Genomic DNA, 22,263 nt, shown 5'->3' with positions numbered 1-22,263 from the left:
GTAATCAGACTCTTTGTGTGGACTCTAGACACTACCCTTTGAGGTGTAAGTGTGAGCCCTTCCCAGCCTCCTCCCCAGGAAGACCCATCAGTATGCAGATGTGTTGTTGTGTTGTGGATGTCTGAAGGTAATGCACAAGTGTAGCTGTCACATAACCCAAGCCAGACATGTACTGGAGATAGGCTGTGGGCACACAGGGCAGTGAGTGCAGCAAAATGCCTACTTTCTAAAAGTGGCAGTTCTATAATAATAAATCCGACCTTACCAATAAAGAGGATTTATTATTAACAGTCCAATGGTACTAAACATAATCCAGCTACTCCTCTCAGATGAGGAATCAAATCAAATCAAATCAGGGTTTATAAAGCGCAACTACTCACCCGTAAGGGTCTCTAGGTGATAAGGGGGTTTGTCTTCTGAACCTCAGTTGAAGAGCCAGGCTTTAAGGTCCTTCCTGAATTGGGGTAGCGATGATGACTGCCTGAGGTGCAGGGTGTTCCAGCTCTTTGCCACGAGGTAGGTGAAGGATCTCCCACCAGCTGAGGTCTTCCGTATGAAGGGTACGGTGGCTAGTGCTTATTGAGCAGAGCGGAGAGGTCTGGTGGGGGAGTAGAAGATGATGCAGTGGTTGAGATAGGCGGGTCCTAGGTCATGGAGGTCCTTGTAAGCGTGGGCACGGAGCTTGAAGTTAATTATTTTTCTCGATAAGGAGCCAGTGGAGGTCTCTTAGGTGATTGGAGCTATGTTTGTGGCTGGGAATGTCCAAAATGAGTCTGACAGAGACGTCTTGGATGTGCTGTAATTTCTTGATGTTCTTCTACAGTGTTGCCGTAGTCGAGTCTGCTGGTAACCAGGGCATGGGGTACAGTTTTGCGGCAGTCCTTTGGGATCCATTTGTAGATCTTCCAGAGAAGTCAGAGTGTGTGAAAGCAGGGGGGTGTGACTGAGTTGACTTGGCGGGTCAACTCAGTCACATCCTCCTGCTTTCAGGTTATTATAAGGAATTCCCAGTACTGGCCTATGAGAGGGGACCAGGCCTCACAGTAATAAAAAACGACTTTGGGGAGTTTTTCATTACCAGGACATAAAACCTTAAAAGGATACGTCCTGCCTTTTGCTTACATGGCACCCTACCCCTATGGCTACCTGGGGCCTACTTTAGGGATGGCTTATATGTAAGAAAAGGGGATTTCTGGGCTTGGCAATCGCTTTTAAGTGCCAAGTAGGGGTGGCAGTTAGACAACTACACTGGCTCTGCAGTTGCAGGCCTGAGCCATGTTTACAGGGCTACTTAAGTGGATGGCACAATCGGTGCTGCAGGCCCACTGGTAACATTCAATTTACATCCCTAGTTATATTGTATACCACTTTACGAGGGACTTAAATGAGAATTAAATATGCCAGTTGTGGATACACCAATGTTACCATCTTTTAGGGGAGAAGCACATGCAATTTAACACTGGTTAGTAGTGGTAAAGTGCTCAGAGTCCCAAGGCCAACAAAAAGATACAGCAACAAAACAGGCGGTAAAGGCAAAAAGTCTGATGTAAGACCACCCTAAGGATGTCAGATCTAACAAACATCACTAGCAGAAAGCAGGTGTGCCACATATAAGTAGATTTGGCGTGCTCTCTCCATTTCATGCAATGCAGCACAGCAACTTTGTCTGCTGTCCTGCGTCACCTGAAACATTAGTAAATATGCCCCAAGGTTTTTTGCCAGTATTTTCGTTTCTACATTGAGAAATGATGTTGTGTTATATGACTGCTCATAATTTTTTATTTCCCTACCTTCTGAGTTAGCAGTAGTGTAGCTAGCCTCAAGACATATGGTAGCAGTTCTTTTTCTCTGGCCTCCAGCAAAGAGTTAAAAATGTGTGTGTGTCAACTTCACTGACACAAAGAGGCACAACGAGGAGAAATATGTTTATTTCTCCTTGTTTTTTTTCTCTTTCTATGTATGATGTATTCTGCAGCACACATAGAAAGATGAAAGATCCCCCCCTGCACAAAAACAACCCTGCATGAAACACAGACACCCTTGCACCATGGTGCAAGGGTGGATGTGTTGGTGCTAGGCAGCCCATTGTGCACCAGTGCAGGGAGAAAGCACAGGAATGAGTTGTATTCCTTAAATATGGTGCATTCCTGCCCTTTCCAAGTGACGCAGCGCAGCAAGGTGACTTGCTGCAGTGCCCTGCTCCACTGTTCCGTAAATCTGACCCTGAGTCCCTTTTAGGAGTTGAGAGTCTGGGACAAGTTATGTCTTCAAGGAAGGACCCACCTCCACATGCATTGTCACAGAATCTACAAAATAACTGTAGAAATGCGGGAAACCGGACACTACACTATAACTATCTGTGAAGAGCACACCATTATTGCTCAAGATTTTCCCAGTCCATTTACTCCCTTCCTCTTGTCTGATAACCAAGCTAGCAGTTTTCTTGCCTTGCTCCCTGCTTCATAGAGTTTCTGTCAGGTGGCTAGAAGCTGCACTCTTGCTTCATCACACCGCAAGGCATGCAGGTCACTTCTTTCTCTTTGTTAGTTAGGACTTTTCGATGGATGGTAGAGCAGTTTCAGCTTTTTCAGCTGCTTTAAACCTACTATGAATAAAATTGATTGCCTTTATTACACAAATATATGAGCCTCCCATGAAGTTACAGCAGAATCTATTGATGCTATTATGAGTTGTTGTCTCTCGATTTGTCAACCACTCTCCCATCCTTCAGCAGACATGTATCAAAATGCAGGGAATTCTTTCTCTGTTCCCTTGCAGACCAAATTATGGTCCAAAGAGGTAAGTGATCAGAAATACACTTGACTAGAAATCTTGTAAAGACAAATCTTGGTAAACAGTTACTCTGTGTGAGCATATAGTCAATTCTGGAAAATGCACTGCATGCTTCTGAACACTCTGAATATTGTTCGCGGATATGTGTCGCCCTCTACAAATCCTTCAGTCCCAGGGCTGGTGTAGAGCTCTGTAGTCAAGTAACTGTTGTGCGTCAGTTTCCTATCTATCTTCAATGTGTGTCAGTTTCCTATCTATCTTCAATACCGTTCATTGTCATGTTCATGTCCCCATCACAACAGTATACAAGTGATGCATATCACTTCACACTTTGTCTGCCGTGAAGGGACTAGCCCCTTTAATAAGAATGGCGACACTTAAAGAAATACCACATCAGGATTCTGACTCTGTAGCATTCGTAGCAGAACCCCTCTTTTTATTGTAGCTAATCCTATAACATTTCAGGAGAATGTTTCCAAAAACAACTGTGTGAGTGGTCATGATGGCTAATCCTGAGTAAGATCACAGAGGGGTCAACCAATTGCCCCATCCACCAACTTGCACTCATATTTAGGAAACAACATTCAAACAAACCCTGACCGCTCATCCCTCACAGAACATTCTGCACTGCTATGATGCATGCTTAGTACTCCTTGCCCATCAGTTCAGAGCATTCCTGTCACCCATTCATAGTCATGTAACAAGACTCTCTCTCTCTGGGAGAATTGGCTGTCATATGTGTTCTTCGTCCAATAGGGACACCCTCATCATGAGTCAAAGATGGCAGTACTTCATTTTGTGATGTACTAATCATCCACCAGAGTCAGTGTTAAACACCATGGGGCATATTTATACTCCGTTTGCGCCGGAATTGCGTCGTTTTTTTTTACGCAATTCCGACGCAAAACTAACTCCATATTTATACTTTGGCATTAGACGCGTCTAGCGCCAAAGTCCATGGAGTTTGCGTCATTTTTTTGCGTGGACACCTACTTTGCGTTAATGAGATGCAAGGTAGGCGTTCCCGTCTAAAAAATTGACTCCGAGGCATGTGCGCCGTATTTACACTCCCGGGCAAAATTCACGCCCGGGAGTGGGAGGGTCAAAAAAAATGACGTACGGCCGCTTTTGCGCCGTTTTTTAGCGCCTGGAAAAGGCAGGCGTTAAGGGACCTGTGGGCTCTGAAGGAGCCCAGAGGTGCCCTCCCATGCCCCCAGGGACACCCCCTGTCACCCTTGCCCACCCCAGGAGGACACCCACGGCTGGAGGGACCCATCCCAGGGACATTAAGGTAAGTTCAGGTAGGTATTTAAAAAAAAAAAAAAATTGTGGCATAGGGGGGCCTGATTTGTGCCCCCCTACATGCCACTATGCCCAATGACCATGCCCAGGGGACAGAAGTCCCCTGGGCATGGCCATTGGGCAAGGGGGCATGACTCCTGTCTTTGCTAAGACAGGAGTCATTTCTATGGGGTTTGGGAGTCGAAAAAAATTGCGCAAATCGGGTTGAGGTGAAAAATTTGCCTCAGCCTGACTTGCCCCATTTTTTGACGCCCAAGCTCCATATCCCCCTATGCCGGCGCTGCCTGGTGTACGTCGTTTTTTTCCACGCACACCAGGCAGCGCCGGCGGCTAACGCCGGCTAACGTCATTGATTAAATACGCGCCCGCATGGCGCTTCAGAATGGTGTTAGCCGGCGCTAATTTTTCTGACGCAAAACTGCGTTAGCGCAGTTTTGCGTCAAAAAGTATAAATATGGCCCTCAGTGTTCTCAGTCTGTGCGTGTCGGTATTGCGAAGTAGTTTTCCACTGCGCCACATTTGCCTTCATTTTCTTTATGGCTTTCATATGTAAGTCAGTGTGCTTCTCCATCACTCCGACCCTTTCATGAGAGCTCTGCTGAAGCTACGGACTCTGCTGCACCAACAGAGTCAGGTTGGCTGTGTGGTCCTTTGCCCTTGTTAGGGGACTTTACGAAAGGCAGCAGTTTCCCATTTGTTCTTGTTGTACCTGGCCCTTTTGGTAGGGTCCAAGAAAAAAGGAAATGAGCTACACCTTATGTTCAACATTATCCAGATAATATGAAAGACAGAAACAAACAATAAAATATCATAACAAATAATATTTATTAATAAACATACATACAAATTAAAAAACAATTCAATACAAAAGGTACAAATGATCTACAAATACATAGACATATAACAACATTTACTCACAAGGACAGAGTGCCACGCAAGACAAGACAACAAAATTGTGATATCACAACAGTTGACATACATAAAACTTGAAACCTCACAAATACATTTAGATACAATTAATATAAACAATTCTTCTTTCGGCTACAGCCGTAATACACCCCAAACTGATATAGTCCTATTATTTTGATCAAAGTTGACACTTAATCGTGTCTAATAGTGACCTGAAAGAATTCATAGGTCACCCGCACAACCAGAAATAGGAACCAAGCCTTTTGGTAGGGTCACCAGGCCCTTTTTCTGTTGTTGAATCTGTTTGTGTCGGCATTAGCACTCTGTGCACTTTTCTTCTGCTAACCAGTGCTAAGGTGTTAGTGCTTTAACCCTAAAACATGGTATATTAGGCATCTTAACTGATTGGTACATTTAATTTACTTGTAATATGACTGGGACTGGGTCAGCTGTTAGGGTTTGTGTATTACTTCCAGACAGGGACACACTCAGGTTTTGGTGTGGACAGGATGGGCTATCCTGACCGGAAGGCTAGGGAGGAGCTGTACCCAGTCTCACTTACACTTCAAAGGGCTTGCCTTCAGCCCCTTCAGCACACACAAAGGTGTCTGACACAAGGCCTGTCCTGCCTTATGTCACCCCAGACAGTTTGGAGCCTTGACCAGGAGAAGGAAAGGAATTTTCAAGGCCCCATGTCGGGGGTACAAAAGTAAGTTACCCCCCAAAGAAAATCTGGGACTAGGTATAAATATTCGATCTACAGAGCCACTATTCAGTACACTCCTAGACCTGTAGAAGATTAATAAGAAGGCCTGCTCTGCTGCTGGAAGGACTGCCTTGCTGCCATGCTGTTTGAGGAAGGAGGACTGGACCTGCTTCTTTGAACCAAGGACCACCAGAGCGACTCCAAGGGCTAGTTAGCTAGCCTCCTGTGTGAGCTACAGGGACATGACAAGCTTCAAAGCACCCCCTTGCAACTCCTCAGCTGACCAGCTGCAACTGGACCTGCCTGAACCCTGCTGTTGGCTCCTGTTGGAGTGAGTCCTGGTCTCGCAAGAGGTTTCCTCAGGTCCTGGATACTTATCTGGCATCAGTGAAAGCTCTTCCTGCAAGAGGTTTCAATTGAAAGTAAATCCCAACCTTCTTATTATGCATTAATAATTAGAAAATGTGATTTATGTAATTAATTAAAAGTAAAGTAATTATATTTTGATAAAAATGTATATAACATTAATTTATAAATTCAAAAACAATCATTAAAATATTTTATAATTACATGATAAAAGTTTTGTCAACATTTTTTAACAATAAACTATGGGCCAGATGTAAGAAAAAGTTTTGCACTCGCAAACGGTGTGAACCGGTAAATTCGGCTGTTTGCGAGTGCAAAACAGTGGTCTGCGATGCACGAAATGCTAAAATTGCGATTTCTTGCGTTGCGACCTGGAAATTGCGATTCGCAATTTCCAGGTCGCAAGGCTATGCTGGAAAAAATCACAAATTGCGATTTTTCCAAAAATGGCATTTTGCACTTGCAAAATACCATGATATGCAACCAGGTAGTAACCTGGTGCAAAATTAAAAAATGCAGTAAAACTGCATTTTTAAATTGAACATATAAAGCACACATGCCCTTTTGGCATGTGTGTACCTTACATGTTGAAAAAAAAGATTTTGGGGTGCAGGAGAGGGGGCCTTAGGCCCCCAGCACCCTGGCCTTTTGCATTTCCAAAATTGCGATTTCTGGTTCAGAAATCGCAATTTTGGAAATGCAAAATATTCGCAGCTATGGGCCAACAGGCCCATAGCTGCGAATGGGGCCGGTATCGCAATTTGCGATTCGGTAATAGCATTTGCGATTTTTAAGAAATCGCTATTACCGATTGTGGTTCATTTACTCCCATACAGTAAATTTGGATTTGAAGGGTACTGGTAATTTACAATAGAAAAATATGACACCCATCTCTTCTGCCCTCCCCTATGTAAACAGTGGGATTGTTCTTGTACAACAAGTTACTTCCTTTTGATAATGCTTTTTCTGGTGAAAACTCTATCTCACCACAGATATCTCACTTTGTGGCTATCTGCTGGCACCAGACTGGATCTGGAAACTCAAATAGCAGTGCTCCTGCAAGCCAATATGTGGCACTGTGCAACTCTGTGCCAACTTTGCTCTACTCTGGAAGTGACAAACGGAGCCACCCATAAGCACCACTCATGTGTGCTTAAGTCAGTTTCTTTCGGAAGCTTGTCCACACCCTTAGATGCAGAGCCCATCAGTAGATTGGAAGAACCAGTGTGGAGATTACTAAATTGGAATCTTTTTAGATGGAAAAGGACACCATTCCTCAGAACAAGGTGAAAGGGCGGTGAGGTATCTGCGGTTAGATATAGTATTCACCAGAAACAGTGTTATGGAAGGTAGGCATCATGTTCTTCTGATAGATAATTCCAGTCACAGATTATTCACTTTGTAAATAGATACCAAAGCAGTACTTCCCAAGGCGGTGGGTCTGCACGATGACTCAGACCAAAAAGACCTGCAGGATCGAACAAGTGAAATTCCCATCCCAAACTGACTATCAAGGTAATAGTGTTTCATGAATGCATGCACTGATGCCTGTGTAGCAGCCTGACATCTCCACTCTGCACGCCAACACAGTATTAACTTTGGTGAAATGAGCCTGGAGACCTTGCTTCTTTGTCAATGAATAGCAGATTTTAATACTGAGGCCTATCCACCATGAAATGGTCTGCTTCTCCACTGCCTAGCCCTTCTTTGCCCCAGAGAACCAGACAAATAGTTGATTGGACATTAAATGTTTCTTTGTGCAAGTGGTGTATAAACTCAGAGCTCTTTTGAAGAGGGCAACACTGTTGGGGATATTGCCAGGCCAGTGCCAAAAGGCTCAAAAAGCACCATGGCTCGACTCCTTTTAAAATGCTTCAGAACCAAATCCACCAGTTTGCCAAACAGGTAGGTACTGTAGAAGGGCATGCTCATTGAAGAGACCCGGACACCAGAAAAGTTTGTGAATCAGAGAAAATTGGTAAGAACAAATATTTTTGAGAAATACTGAAAAGAAACGGAGTCTTTAGCCACCAGTGCTAGCAATAGGAGGGTTACTAGACATGAATTCCAGCACTAACCACTCTCCCTTTATTGGGTTTTTCCTAGTTGACACCGTCAACTCCTTGCTGCACAATGACCTTGCATTACACAGCACACCATACCTCTATGCTCACTCAGTCCAGTGTCCCATCTCCCCAAAACCATGTCAAAGCAGTTTGAAGAAGGATTGGAAGAGTCACAGAGTGGCAGCCTCTAGCATACAAATGCTGGAGCTCTAGTGGGGACACAGTAGCAGGTACAATATTAGTTACGGTTACTCTACAGCTTAGACACTGGTATCAACACGGAAGCTTCAAACGCCAAGCTCCAGACACCAACCTCCAGGCATTTTCAGGGGCATTCGCAGGGATGAAAGGCGCAATAATCCAATGTCCTCAATGGGCAAGCAATGTTTCCTCTTTATAGGTTTCCGAATTAAGGCATGTCAGGGATGAGGGGTGCGGGCATTCAATGTCTATATAGATAAACTCTGTATCCTGTTCAGAAATTTCCAGATACTATTTCTCCTGCTTCCCTGCCTCATCTTGTGTCATCTTCCAGGGTTCAGGAAGGCCAGAGGGAAACAACAGGCCATTTCTTCACTATAAGACAGCTGAGATCCTGAGTTCTTGCAAGACGAGCGAGTGCTTGACAGCTTACGACACATAGAAGATTTGACCCAAGCAGCTAAAATGGACTAGCTGCAAAGGCCCTAAATTAGGGGAATAATGTAACAATACAAGTACAGACCCTCACCATTGAAAACACTGTACTCTGACAAGAACTTTTTTTCCTGATCCACAAATACCTGGGCTAGCTGAACAAAGATGTTATGGAAAGAAAACTTAAAACAGTCCTCCACACCTGAATTAGTCCTGCCCCCTTCATTTACCTCCATAAAAAAAATGGTGTGCAGAGATTTTTATTTTTGATTTGTGTTTGTGTATCATTAGAGAAGCAATTTAGTTTGGGTAGACATTGCTAATCAGGGCTGATTTTTTTCTGGATGACATTTTTAAAAATGGCGGATGTTTTGCAGTGATGATGATATATTTCAGGAACCATGAAATCTATATATTTCATTTTGGTGTCAAAAACTTGGTTTTAGGGATCAGGTAGTCTTACAGAGACAGAAAATAACTCTTCAGAGCAACATTTCCGTCATTTTCCAAAATCATGGCTCTATGATGATGTGTTTTAGCCATCATATTGATAATTTTTTTTAATATTATTTCTATTTTAGGTTTCCATTGATTCAAATTCATAAACATGAGTGAAGCAGGTGGTAGCAGTAGATCTTTACCTCCTGACAGAGTGTTGCTAACTACAAAATCTAAGGACTTCTTCAAGAAAGAAAAATGTGTCATATGCCAAACTAATCTGAAAGTAATTCTAACATCAATTGCGGCTGAACAGTAAAGAGTATGAGATGCTGTAGAAATACGGCAAGACGAAGTTCACAAAAGATTGAAACTGAAGGGTGAAGCAGAACAAATATTTTATCATTGTAACAACAATTGCTACAAGTTGTATACAGTGGAAAAAAGCCTGGGAAAAAATCATAAAAAATAGCCAGTAATTCACATAAAGAATTCAAGACTTCAGAGAAAATGACGCCAACCAAACCCAGTGCCCATCCACTTAGAAGATCGATGGCTACCCCTCATCCATCTCTGGACAACAACTGGTCAGAAAACAGAGGATCTTTAATGTGTTATCTGTGAGAGGATCTTCAATGTGTTATCTGTGGTTTAGCCAGAACAAGGGCCAGAGGGATTGAAAAAAGTACAGAGTATGCAATTCTCAAAAGGCAAATATATTTTTATCTGCAGCTAGTTTCTTCCAAGGTGAAGTTTTCAGCAGAGTAGCTGATATAATGAGTGTGGTGAATGTATTTGCAGCGGATTTGTATGCCTACCCGAACTGTGTGCATGCATACATTTGAAAATATAAATGTACAATGAGCTTCCAGCAGCAACGTAACCACCTGCCTTCAGTGAGATAAGAGAAATAATGGTCAACATTGATGAAACTGTATTGATCCATAATAATGAAATTAAGATTTTTCTGGTGTGAATGTACAATGACAGAATTCGTTTTTGTCAGTCTAACAAAAATAATGAGTCACTTATGGTGTTATCAACTGATTTGACTGTAGTTCTTGCTGTCAAAATAAGATCACAGGATGCACTAAAATAAGTAGGAACCATTTTAAGAAATGTCCTAAAAGATTTAGATTTTGGACTTAATGACAAATTTTGTGATGCCCAAGGGCTCCGCAAATCATGGGACTCAACAAGAATGGCTGATGTTGTCTTAACGTTTTTTACATCATTGTTTAATATCAGCAAATCAAAACTGTTACAAACTAAAGTTCTTGAGTTTGTAACAGAAGCTGACAACATTGATGATGGCTTTGAAGATATAAGCGAAGAAGTGGAAGACAGTCCCATAAACCAACAGCTTATGCTGTACAAATGTACCGTATTTTCCAAATCATGTTTCATGAATCACATCACGGCAAAAAAAAAACTCTGGTACACATGATGATTGCCTACCCACTCTATGACAAATGCAAAAGTAGAGAGCTAATCACTTCAATGAATAGAATTTGTGTATCAAAAGTTATATTGACATAGCATTGAGCAGGAACGTTTTAGCAGCTCATGCTGTAAAATCTTGTGAATCTGACAGCACACCACATCCAAGTCACTTTACCAGGAAAGGATTTACAATTGCTGCTCTTGATCATTTTGATTTTGAAAACAGCTCTTCTTTGTCTGGAACATCCAGCACACATGATGCAGCCATGGTGCTTTTTCTTCAAGACTGTACCAATGAAGTAGCTGCTGGAAAACAAGATGTGTCAGCTGTAGACATCAACAAACAAAGCTGCAAACTTATAGTGCAAGTGACTTTCCAGGTGCAAAATCACTACAAGTCATCAACGCGTCCGAGTCTACCAGAAAGTTTCAGTATGACTGATGACATAGATCTTCTTCTACCTGATGCTGTGGTCCACAAAGCTGATTTAAATGAATTTATGATATTGTTTATTCGGTTCAGACTGAAGGATGAAGAAAAGCCAGTTCTTCAGTGGGCTGGAATTCATGCTTTGTTCTCCCAGAATGATCTCCCATAATACCGTCCCACTGAAAAATGTTGCATTTTTCTCAGTAATACCATCTCCAGTCACAAACTGCGCAATAGTATACACAGCTCTAAAAAAAATCCAGAATGTTAGTGCTCACCTTGAAGGCCAGCCTACCCTGCCAATTTTCTGCGATGAAGGTGTTTTCCATATTGTATCTGACATTTGTATGAGCAATTCAGTAAAATTTGATGATCTTTATCCAATGATAGGCGTTTTCCACATGACAAACGTTGCATTGCAGTGTGTAGGAAATTATCTCGGGATGTGGCATAGATGAATCACTTATTGAGGCTGGAATCTTTGGAAGCAAAACTGTCCAGTCAGTATTGAGCAGAATTCATTATGATTGTTCGTTACAAGGTACGCTAATCATATCTGAGGCTATAGAAACTTTCTGGAATAAAAATGACAAATTAGGTTTTGCATATCTTATTTCAGAATTGAACAAGGCACAGGGTGCACTTCATTCAAAAGACATAATGCAACGCCAGGCAGTGTTCAATGCACTCAGTTCAAAATCAGAAAACATGAAAACCAAGTTCATAGAGTTTGTCAAAGAACGTGAAGAAAAATCAGAACTTTGCAAGTACTGGGAAATGTTTTGCATATGATAGCTCTCGGGAAAAACTTGATATGTGCTGATCGGGAAGGTGATTGGTAGCTACATGTGAAGACTGTAGAGTCACTGATTACTGTGTTTCGCGAATTCAATTGCATAAACTACCTGAGAAATGGGTCTTGGTATTTGGAAAGAGTGAATAAGCTAGAGGTGGAAAAACCATACCTCTACAGAAAATGCATCCAAGGACATTTTGTGGTGAAAGACAGAGAGGGAAGGTTCAATGCTGTGGCTCCAGATATAAAACTGGAACAGAGGATCCAGAGATCACAAAAAAGCTTCAAGGTAAATGTTGGTCAGACATGTAAAAGTGAATATGTTGCTCAACGGCAGCTAGTATACCATGAGGTCTTTTCTGTTTGCAATGTTTTCAGAGAAATGACAAATTCAAAATGAACAGACCATTGTGAAACTATTTCTCACCACAAACCTGTGGGAAAGAGAGGGGAATGTTTTAATAAACTTGTTGACAGTATTCTTCATTTCATGCAGCAGCAAGGAAACCCCTTTGAAATGACTGAGCCTGTGCGACTACACAACTTGTGACCAAACAATGTGTGGATAAAAATAATCCCCCCTTTAATCTCCTTTTCTTCCCCACCTTCAAGAGTGTGACTACAAGGGAAAACCCCACCCCCGGCTTTACCCAGACCACAGGCCATTCGCCCCTATTTCCGGGGTAAGTCTACACTGCATGTGTGTTTGAGTGTTTTTTCACTTTTTATCGTATATTACCACCATATTTTGATGTGTTGTGTGCAGTGGTGTGCCACCCTTCACCCTTTATAATCTGCAGTTTATTTATTATACATTACAGACCTACAATACCATGAACCACCTGTTCAGGTAGGCTTTTTAGAATTCACTTTATGAACACTTCTGAGCACTTCACTTAGTAATAGTGCTCCGGGATCCTAGACCCTGACGAATGCCCCTGATCTACCAACACTTCGAGAGGGCAGAAACATGTTGGTCATACATATACCTTTTTAAGACTCCAAGAGACATCATTCTCTAGTGAGCCTTCTTCCCCGATCTTAACCTTACCAACATGCACCTCCATTAAAGTTTAACTAATTGATATAGGTGACATGTATGGTAATTTTATTCCCACCCTATCTGGATGCCTGTGATTTATCCAGCCAGTTTAATTTCAGCACTCTCTCTTGTTCTTTTAACTAAGAGGTTGAGTCCGCCCAAGTAGTATCATCTTACTTGGGTGGGGCTAGGTGGGTGGTCAAATGATGAAGCAAGAAACTATTATGTGTGTGAGACCACCTAGTCCGTAAGGGGACTCCCCCTCCCCCCTTATTCAACACAGCCATCCGTTCCAGAGACACTCTCCACATATGCTCTTCTTCTTTTCTCACGAAACGCGACCTAACCGGTACTGACAATTGAGGGAACACTGGTCCGACTCCACCCTCAACCCCAACTATCCCACACCTTTAGTGGTTATATAGATTTCTCTTGGGAGTTGGTGTGGGATAGTAGCACTCCCAGTACTCTCTTTTTGTGTCTTATGATTCAGCGCAGCGGCCAGCTGTGAGAGTTTGTGCGATTTATTTATCTGAGCCGATTACCCTGTGACAATCCTGCAGGAGTACTACGAGCCTTATTTACCCTACCATGGCTGAAGGGCTAGCTTTTAGCGAGGAAGAGCTCCAGGCCATCCTCGCAGCACCCTCACTATTAGGGGATTCTTCTTTCTCTAAGACAATAGCCCTATTAGGAGACTGGGACACACTCATTGAACTAAAAAGGACTCAAATAAAAACAATATTACACGGGGCCGTCCTAACAGAGTACCTTAGAAAAAACGCAGCAGCCAATGGACTGATTGTAACCACTGAACCACGTATCTTCCTAGAAGATAAAGAATTCAGGAAGGACTGGTCACTGATAGCCTGGAAGTGCACACGAGATTGGTTGATCCTAATCATCAAAACTGCCTCCAGACTTTCAGAGACCCTGATGATACAAATCAAAGCGGCTGAAAGCAACTTAAAGACCGGACTTACAACTGCTGCTTTCAAAAAGAAACTAGAGGACACAAACAAAACAATCAGTGAATTTAAAGATTACTTAACTCAACGCAAAATTGCAAAATTCCAAAAAGACCTGGAAAGGTTCTCTCTAGAAAAAGTCCACCCCGACTCAAAGGAAGACTTTATAGCCCAACCCTCTCTACCCTCTGGCACATCTTCCGGGGGCTACTCCAGCTCCGAATCCGATCATGGTCGGACACAATCCTCACACCGAGGCGTGGCCGAGGGGGAACCCACGGAATAATTGGCCTGCTCCATACACAGGCCCTCCGCCCCCTCTACTTACCATGCCACCCTGGACCTGGCCCTCTCCCTTTGGGCCACCCAACCAATTCCAAGCCCCGATCTACCCCCAACCACCTACGACCTGGACCTACCCAAATGTTCCTTTTTTGGGAGAGGCCCCGGACGAGGAAGGGGAAGGAAAAAGAGAGTAAGTTGGAACCTAAAGGAGGGACCAACAGACAACGAGACCCCCAGCACAAGCAGAGCATAAATAAGAGTTCAACCACCGTTGTAAACCTAAGCACGAGAATATTGAATGAAAGTGAGCTTCAAGTATTAGAGAAAGGCTTGGGCTTCGTTCCTACTCCCAAGCTTGACATTTTCAAACTAAGGATTGAACTGGCTGATTTCTTCCGCAAAATCAGGCTAAGAACCTTCTTCCTCCAGAACCCCGAACCCAGTGTTGGACAGGAAAAGAATACAGGGCTGCGTCCGAAATCCAAGTTTACTCCAACTTTCTAACAAATGCCACCCGAAGTTCTGGCTTTCGAAAAATCGGTAAGCAGGAAAATCGATGACCTACAAAATAATCAGAGGGAGGTCTTCCATAACATCAGCACCCAAGAACTAAAAGCCCTCAATGACTTAAGTAATGACCCCTCTATCACTATAAAACCAGATGACAAAGGTGGGGCAATAGTGATAATACCCACAACTGTGTATAATGAAGAATGCTTACGCTTATTAGGCAATAACCATCACTATTGGAAACTGTCAAAGGATCCTACAGCAGACATCAAGGAGGAAATAACCTTTCTAGTTAGTAAAGGTGTTGACAATGGCTGGATTACAAAGCATGAGGCAACCTTCCTCAACCAAACCAACCCTAAAACACCATACTTCTACATTCTACCTAAGATCCACAAGAATAAACATCCACCCCCAGGGGGACCAATAGTATCCGGGATTGGCTCCATTCTGGAACCACTGTCTCAATTTTGCGACTGGTTCCTCCAACCATTTGTGAAACGGATTCCTACCTATCTAAAAGACACCACAGATGTCCTTGCACTACTAAGCAATCTCAAATTCAACAGGGATGAGGAACAACTGATGACCCTGGATGTGGAGTCACTGTATACCAACATCCCACAAGAGGCAACTCTAGAAGTGATCAGCGATCTACTGAACAATAGTGACTGGAATTCCATTACTCCACCAGAATTTGTCCTAGATCTAGCCCATTTGGCCCTGACTAGAAATGTCTTTGAATTTGATAAAAACTTCTTCTTACAGATCCAGGGTACCTCAATGGGGAGTACTTTCGCACCGAGTTTGGCGTGCTTATATGTGGACCATTTCGAAAAAGAAATGGTGCTCACAGAAGAGAATCCTTACTTCAACAACATAAAAGTATGGAAAAGATATATCGATGATATCCTCATTATCTGGAAAGGCACAAAGGAAGAAGCGACTACCTTTGTCATGTGGTTAAATGCCTTGAACCCTTTTTTAAGATTCACAGCTACCTTGGGAGACCCGGCCATTTCTTTTCTTGACCTTTTAATAACTGAAAGGAATGGCTCCCTCGTAACGGAGGTCTATTACAAACCAACTGATAGAAATAACCTTCTGCAGTTTCAAAGTTTCCACCCACGCTCCCTTAGAGAGAACCTACCAGTGGGCCAGTTCCTCAGCCTCCGGCGGAACTGTACAGAACTAACTGACTACAAAAGACATGCTCAGCAACTCACTAACAAACTCCGAGCAAGAGGGTACCCGGATTACCTCTTGAGGAGAGCCGAAAAACGTGCTTGCGTCAGCCCTAGAGAAACATTACTTCAACCCACCACCAGAACCAACAAGGGAGACACACTAATCTGTGTGACCACTTTCAATCCAGCATCCAATACTATCAAAAAGTTAATAAGCAGTGACTGGAAATTCTTACCTCTGGGGGCCTTCCCTTTCAGTTACCTATGAATGCCTATAGAAAGGCCAAGCGCATCTGAGATATGATCGTACACACTCGCCCGCGGGCTGTTCCCGCTTGGAACAGACAAGGAATGCTGTGGGATCTACCACCCCCAAAAGGACACTTCCCATGCGGCAATTGTAGCGTGTGTGCATTTACCAAAAAAACCCTTACAGTGGATTTGGGCCTACAAACACCGTGGGAACTAAGACAGATGACCAATTGCAACAGCAAGAATGTCGTCTATATGATCACCTGCCCCTGCGGTTTAAAATATATTGGGATGACAACAAGAAGAGTGGGCACACGCATCTGCGAACACAGAAGCACCATTCGCTGTAGAAGAGATGCCACGAGACTGACAGAGCACTACGTCACCAACAATCACCATCCCGACCACATGCAATGGGTGGTACTAGACCAACTTAAAACTACAGTGACTAATGTTAAACAAAGGCTCTTATTGTACGAACAGAGATGGGTATGGAGACTGCGTACCGATACCGTTGGACTCAATGACAATATCCAGTGGTCAGCCTTAGGATAATGGCCATACCACAAAGAAATATATTTATATAGATATATACCATGCACAGACTCGACTACTGTCCAGCATGATTACCATCTTTTCCGCTGGTAAAATCCTCCCTGTGTCATTCCGTCTGCTGCGCAGACGACCTCTCACTGTCCCCGGTTTTGTAAAAACCCTCCTTTTGAGACATCTATCTATTGTCACCTTCTTTCCTCTCTCTTCTTTTCTCGCTTTTCTTTTTCTCTTTTCCTCTATATCTTTTCTTTCTACTTCTCCCTTTCCCTTTTCTTTCTTTTTCTCTGCCCCTTTTCCTCTTTTTTCTTTCCTTTCCGTTTGTCATCCCCCTTTTTTCATTTTTTCCGTCTTTCACTTGATCTTTCTGTTTTTACACTTCCTTTCCTCCCTCTCCTTTTGTCCTCCTCCCCAGTTCTCTTTACCCCCGTTCCCCACCCTCTTTCCCTTCCCCTCCTTCAGCTTTCCTCTTCACCTTAACCCCCCCCACCACCCCTCTTCGCTCCCAACCTTTAATTTCTTTGTGTTGGCTCCCACGGGATTTTATCTCCCGGGGAACCTTAGTGCGCACCGCTCATCACGTGGCGCGCCGTTTCTTCAGCATATCACCACGTCCTCACCTCAGGACGCGGTGGATGTGTGCCACGGGACTCAGTTTCCCAGAGTCCCGTGGAACCAGGGATGCGCGCCGTGCACCCCGTGGCGCGTCATCCAGATGCACCTGGTCACGTCCCAGAATTGGGACGCGATCGGAGCACCTACACCTTGATTATACCGGCTTCTCAGCCGCGCTCTGAACTCACAGCGCACCAGCTTTATGACGCTTTTTGACACACCGGAACTTCCGGGATTGCAATTAAACGTATGATGAATGCCGGATCTTGCCGGCCTAGCATGCATTGGCTCCTTCCCCTCCAATACTACCTTAAATACTGGGCCCACCCTCCACTCGACATCAGAGCGGTCTGGCACCGGCATGTAGGTACTCTCCCCGGGTATTCCCTTTGGAGTGGTAAGTTTGGATCTTGATTTTTCCTGCATTTTGGGTCTCTCATTTACCCTGGTCCTGCGGCAGCCCCACCGATACCATCTCTACTTTCAATTTCTTTTATATTTTGCTGTTCTTCTACCCTGCCTTTTTCCCTTCTTCCTTTTCTTCCTCTCTTCCCTTCTTACCTCTTTTCACTTATTACTTTTTTTCCCCTCCCTACCTTGACTTTACTATCCTTGGCATCTCTCCCCTTCCCTCCCCCTTTAATCTCCTTTTCTTCCCCACCTTCAAGAGTGTGACTACAAGGGAAAACACCACCCCCGGCTTTACCCAGACCACAGGCCATTCGCCCCTATTTCCGGGGTAAGTCTACACTGCATGTGTGTTTGAGTGTTTTTTCACTTTTTATCGTATATTACCACCATATTTTGCTGTGCTGTGTGCAGTGGTGTGCCACCCTTCACCCTTTATAATCTGCAGTTTATTTATTATACATTACAGACCTACCATACCATGAACCACCTGTTCAGGTAGGCTTTTTAGAATTCACTTTATGAACACTTCTGAGCACTTCACTTAGTAATAGTGCTCCGGGATCCTAGACCCTGACGAATGCCCCTGACCTACCAGCACTTCGAGAGGGCAGAAACATGTTGGTCATACATATACCTTTTTAAGACTCCAAGAGACATCATTCTCTAGTGAGCCTTCTTCCCCGATCTTAACCTTACCAACATGCACCTCCATTAAAGTTTAACTAATTGATATAGGTGACATGTATGGTAATTTTATTTCCACCCTATCTGGATCCCTGTGATTTATCCAGCCAGTTTAATTTCAGCACTCCCTCTTGTTCTTTTAACTAAGAGGTTGAGTCCGCCCAAGTAGTATCATCTTACTTGGGTGGGGCTAGGTGGTCAAATGATGAAGCAAGCCACTATTATGTGTGTGAGACCACCTAGTCCGTAAGGGGACTCCCCCTCCCCCTTATTCAACACAGTCATCCGTTCCAGAGACACTCTCCACATATGCTCTTCTTCTTTTCTCACGAAACGCGACCTAACCGGTACTGACAATTGAGGGAACACTGGTCCGACTCCACCCTCAACCCCAACTATCCCACACCTTTAGTGGTTATATAGATTTCTCTTGGGAGTTGGTGTGGGATAGTAGCACTCCCAGTACTTTCTTTTTGTGTCGTATAACAATAGAAAGACACATTTATTGGATGTCCTGGCACATGGATCAAAACAATATGCAGGACTGAGGCAGGAGGGATTTGTATTGAAAGAGAAAAAGCTGTTTGACATAATCACTAAAGCTAAACTTCTGCTCTCCAATTGCTATTGTAAGAGTTTCGTCCAACCAACCACTACAAAACAGGTTAAAGAAAACAACTTTCACAAGCACATAGAGAGATGGATGTAGAAAAATAAAGAGATGATTTTATCAAGGACATTCTGTCGCAAGATCTTCTTCCAACAAATGCATTAATTGATGGAGATGCTGCAATCAAACCAGTGAAGCACAAACTCATGCAAGAGTTCAAAAAAACTTTCACCTAAATAATTTTTGGGGTTAAGGAGGTGTCCTTTTTGAAAACCGCTGTTGTTGTGGACTATATGTTACAATTGTGAAGGCTCAAGATTTCATCCATGCAAAACTGCAGAGAGGTTGTTCAGACTGGTCTACAGATATCAAAGTCAGTGTGCACCTTGCAATTACTGCACATTGTTTTTGGCAGTTATCTGGAACTATCTGCCAAAGAATGTGAGAGAATCAGAGGAATATCTACAAGCGGAACAATTAACCTTTTGTGCATCAAACATTCAACACCTATACCTGTGCAACTTAATAAATTATGGTCGTCAACATCAAACAAGATGAACTTGGAGATGTTAACTTGCTAAAACATTGCTGATACTTCAGTGAACATTGAATTTCCAATTATTGCAAGTGGTATGATTGTCAATAAGGAGTTGGTGCCTGCAGAGTTATATTCAAATGTTATGGGCCATATTGTTCAAGAACTTAACAGCAAATTAGAAGAAGCTGTCCTTCGTGTTGTGTCACATGTTGAGTTGGCTATTCAAGGTGGTTCCAATCAAGTCATTGTACTGTCAAATGACACAGATGATATTATTGTGCTACTTAGATTTGTTTCAATGTTCATAAGTCAAGGATTGTCAGAGTTATGGATGTGTTATGGAACAGGTGAGAAAAGACACATAGGGGGTTATTACAACTTTGGAGGAGGTGTTAATCCGTCCCAAAAGTGACAGTAAAGTGACGGATATACCACCAGCCGTATTATGAGTCCATTATATCCTATGGAACTCGTAATACGGCTGGTGGTATATCCGTCACTTTACCGTCACTTTTGGGATGGATTAACACCTCCTCCAAAGTTGTAATAACCCCCTTAATCCTGCTTCTTATTCTGTAAAAGAAACTTAACCCAGAGATGGCCAGTGTTCTTATCAAGGCACATATTCTTACAGTATGAGCAAAATTGGAGCAAAGCTTGGAGCTTTAACTACCAAACCTGTGAAGTTTCTAAAAGGATTTACTGAAACAAAAAAAGAATGTGACTTTAAAGATGTAGAAAAATAGCTTATGCATGTGTGAAAAATGAGTTCCGACTGTCACACATAAGACGATCTTTGGTACAGTGATTTCATGAGCTCAGTCCTGCGAAGTAACCTTCAACCGACATCACATTCTATACATGGACACAGTAAAAGACCGTTCTACTTGATCAGAAGATGTGTAAATGTTTTGGATCATGTATATGTAGAGAAAGATCCATGTAAATTTGGTTGGGAAGATATTGAATGGGTGATAAAACCTACAAAATTTCTAAAGGCTCTACCCACAAAACTTACACGTACATGTACTTGGAAAACCTGTGCTACAAAAAAATTTCCTTGTCGATATGCTCTTCTCGAATGTTCAGCATTCTGCGTATGTACCAAAAGAGATTGCGGAAACAAATAAATAAAGTGAACTATGAAAATGTGACTAAAACAGGAGTGATAAACATTTTTTATTTTATATTCGGATCATAAAATGTGTTTGATGTATAAATAAAAGGATTAAAAACTATTATTATTTGTTTCATTTCTATATACGTCTCTTCTTTCTCTATTATAGCTGCCATTTTGGAAAATGGCAGAAGGGTTGCTCTGAGGAGATATTTTCGGTCTCTATGAGACTACTTGACCCCCCAAACCTATGTTTTGATACCAAAATGAAGTATGTAGGTCTCATGATTCCTGAAATAGTACATCATCACTGCAACACACCCTCCATTTTTAAAAATGTCATCCAGAACAATTCTGTCCGGACCAGCAATGTCTTCCCAAGCTAAATTACTTCTCTAATGATACAAAAACAGAAATCAAACATGAAAATCTCAGGACAAATATTTTTTTATGGACGTATATCAGGGTGCCGGGATTGAATGATGCATTTTGCATTCATACCACATCTATATTCCACAGATCACATAACGATGTTGTTTTTTTTCAGTGACAAAATTGACAAACCCTCTCTTGGGCAACCACCTCAGGAAATCAAGTAAGTCTTTGTTGAATGACTATCAAGGGTTTCTCACTATTTCAAGGATTTCTCACTATTTCAAGGCACCTTCTCATACTTAGGCCCTCATTATGAACACAGCGGTAAACACCGCACCGCCGGCACTGGTGGTAACAACCGCCAACAGACATGCGGTCGGAACCGCCAAATAATGAACTAACTTAAACACAGGCAGCCTGAAAAACACTCACTGCCAGCAGCGGAGTGCCGACAACGACGGCAGAGCCTGCCCACAGGCCGACGGAAAGGCCCTACCCGCCCATCAAATAATGAAGCACCAGACCGCCGTCAGTTCCGGGGCGGGAACCACCACCACGCAAAGCCAGGCAGAAACAAACCAAATAAAAGGAAACACTCACACACAACACGCCGAAGCAGACATGGAGAGAGAGTTGCAGACCATGCCAGCCCTGCTCCTTGCCATATACCTAAACGACTGAGATAGCCGACGAAGACGACGACGGTAAAAACCGCAACCTACTAAAAAAGGGAAAAAAGGGCACAGTTACATACCCACCCACTCCACCCACCCTGCAACGCTCCCACAACCCTTCACAGCAGCACAAGCCATACACCACACAGCAAGAGGTACTTACCCGACACAAGGCAAATCCAACCTGCCCAAAGTACACAGATGTGGCCAACACCCCCAACCAATGAAACGATGAACCACGGATCCTGAGTGTGCCATAAACAAAGGCCACACATGAATTTTATTCAGCTCAATGAGCATTATAAGTGCAACAAAAGGCCAATGGCCAGTCTACTGTACGTAGTCCAAAGGCCACATTGGCCCCAACTTGACTCCCACAAGTGCAAAGGTACTCCACCTCATAGGGGCAACAATGGGGCATCCAAGCACCTCAGGGAACAGGGGCAGGTGGTGGTGGGGGTGGTGACTATGACTGGGAGGGGGGGCTTTGATTTACATTTGGAAGGTGGAGGGGGCTTGGTTTTCGTGGTTGCAGCTGGTGGAGCGGACTTGACCTGG

The sequence above is a fragment of the Pleurodeles waltl genome, chromosome 1_1 (assembly GCF_031143425.1).
Source record: "Pleurodeles waltl isolate 20211129_DDA chromosome 1_1, aPleWal1.hap1.20221129, whole genome shotgun sequence".
Taxonomy (NCBI): Eukaryota; Metazoa; Chordata; class Amphibia; order Caudata; family Salamandridae; genus Pleurodeles; species Pleurodeles waltl.
This window is presented reverse-complemented; position numbering follows the sequence as displayed.